The 2623-nt window shown below is 46.9% G+C and overlaps 1 pseudogene; it reads right to left on the reverse strand.

Moving 5' to 3' along the window:
- Nucleotides 1-767: 767 nt before the first annotated feature.
- LOC123236048 lies at nucleotides 768-2265 on the reverse strand (annotated as a pseudogene).
- Nucleotides 2266-2623: the final 358 nt, after the last annotated feature.

A 2623-nucleotide genomic window follows, 5' to 3' on the forward strand; every position in this document is an offset into this window, starting at 1 on the left:
GAGCAATCAGGAAAATTATTGAGAAAACATCATCCTGCAAGTTCTCATTAGCCTCAGTACTCTACCTCAGCACTACCCTCTGCCCCTCTGATTGAAGAATGGAGCCATTAACTCCAAAACCTTAATTTTAGGAGGGAGCTCAGTTCAGGACATCTGATTTTTCACCAGGCTGTACTACTATGGGAAATCTCTGACTTTTCCACCATACCTGTGACAGATACACCCTGTCCCTATTCTTTCCAGCTTCCTTTTGCATGTTGTCATGTCCCATTAAATTATAAGATCTTTGGGGATAGGAGCTATCTTTTAAAAAATTTTTTAAATTTGTATCCTCAGCACTAAGCACAATGCCTGACACATAAGAAAACGTATTGTTTATTGATAGTTATTGCCAATTTCTTTCCACTGGGGTCACTGGGCTGTGGGATTAGGGGGAGGACAGAAAAATGGTAGTGATGGAGAAAGATAATGGAATGAAAATCCATTTTATTTAGTTTATTTTTTAATTTAAATATTTTATGTAGTTTATTTAGTCTCATTGAGCATGGGTGAGTCTGTGGAGAAGCAGCAATGAGAGGATTAATAGCAGTCTTCTTGGCTTTACTCCCAGCAGTTATTTCTCTTCAGCCTGTCCCCCTCCCTCAACATTAGTCATCCCCTTGAAAGTCTAAAGTAGAAGAGAGGATCTCTAGGGGCCAGTGCAGAAGGCAACAAGAGAACCAGTGGGTCAGCTTTCCAAATGCAGTCTTGGACAGAGGACTCAGGTGCTAAATGGTGCGATCCAGGTGCACAGGAACCAGCTGATATCCAGGGGGATCACTGGCTTCAGGGGGATCACAGGCCACAATGAAGGCTCTGTCAAGGGCAGTGTTGCTGTACTTGCAGTTGGGGTATTTCCCCGAGGTGAGGTCACACTGGGTCATCGAAGTCGTGCCGGGGCTCTGATGACAGTTCTCCTGCCCATTCTTACAGGCCACACTGGGGGATTCACAGACAGTGGCCACGTTTGGGAAGGAGTCGTGTAGGAAGGTGTTAAGGCGCTTACAGTGCTGCTTGTAATAGTTAATCCTTCCCATGGCCCTGTTGCACTTGAGAGGGCTAGGCTGTACATGCTGAAGTTGGAACCACTGGGCATCGGTCAGGTTCTTGGGCTTTGCGCTGACTGGGACCTCCCACAGTCCCAGAAAGAGAAGCAATAGGGGCCAGGGACCTGCCAGAGCTGATGCCATCTCTCCTGGAGAAGGGAAAATTTAAGGGGCAAAGGGAAAGAAGCTAAACATTCAAGAAATCAGTGGCCCCCACCTCTGGTTGTAGTTACTGTCTCTTTTGCCAGCTGTGTACCCATTCCATTTACCTCAATGTGTTCCTTTTACCATTCATGACTGTGCCTCATCCCCACTCATTCCACAATCTCCCCATCCTCTGTTACCTCATTTTCTCCAGTCTCCTCATATCCCCACCACAATCCTCCCCTCCTCACCTCCCCATAACCCTCTATTCCCCAATTTTCCTCCCTATTTCCTTTTTCTCCACTACTCTCCAATATCCTTCACTGTGGGCTCATGGAGAGTGGAAATTGCCTCTTCCCCTTTGATTCCCCAGCACTTCTTATAGTGCCCAGCATATATTAGGTGCTTGATAAAACTTGATTATTTCTTTCCTTTTTACTCCGTGCTTTCATCCCTGTACAGCACAGCATTCCCTTCCTTGTTCACATCACTCCTACCCTCTCTCTATAAACCTTTATCCTTAGTCCCCTGCTAATTCCAGTCCTCCTTCCCCCACGATGGTCCCAGGTCCTCTTGTCCTTTATGCCCCCTTCTCTGTTCAGGTCACTGTATTCCTCTCTCTTTACCCCCATTGTGCTTCCATCCTTATTTCTCTACTGCCCACACTGCTCTTGTCTCTACCTTATTGTGCCCTTTGCTCACTTGCATCATCCTGCTCCCACCCCCTCTGAGTTCTATCATCAGCCTAGGAAAAGCCTTCCTTTCTCTTTATCCACCCTTTCCTCCCCTTTCACCCTCATCTCTGCAATCTTTTCTCCTTAAATTCTGTCCAACCCCAACCCCAGAGAACCACCACCTTTCCTCACCCAGTCTGACCGAGAATAGCTTCTGCTTCCAGTTGAATCCAAATAACTACTGAGAAAACCTTTGAGTAGCTTCTTTGTTTGTGCTCCTTACAGAGCTGTATGGTTGGCCAGGAGGTGATGGGGACAATCTCAGGCTTGGTGGAAGCTTGTGGCTGGCATGTGCACCTCATATCCAGGAACAGGTTGAAGCCAGATACTTCCTGGTTTGGGGATAAAAGTCTGTCCCAGGCCTCCTTCCTTCCAGGTGACCTGAGCCAGGGGATGCCATTCATGCCAGCTGGTGCATGCCAAAGGAGTTAATACACCTGTATCAACAAGCACCGTGTGACAACACCCTAAAAATATACTCATCGGGTCACATTAAAAAAAAAGTTTAATGGTTTCCTCCCTTTCCTGATGTGTCAACCAAGTATGAAGGCCTGGAAAGGGGCCATGGTTTATTTCTCTCTGCTGGCATTTCTTACCACCAATAAGAATCCTTGTGGTGGCACCAAGACCTCCTTTCTCTCCGCCCTAAGAGAGCTACAC

The sequence above is a fragment of the Gracilinanus agilis genome, chromosome 2 (assembly GCF_016433145.1).
Source record: "Gracilinanus agilis isolate LMUSP501 chromosome 2, AgileGrace, whole genome shotgun sequence".
NCBI lineage: Eukaryota > Metazoa > Chordata > Mammalia > Didelphimorphia > Didelphidae > Gracilinanus > Gracilinanus agilis.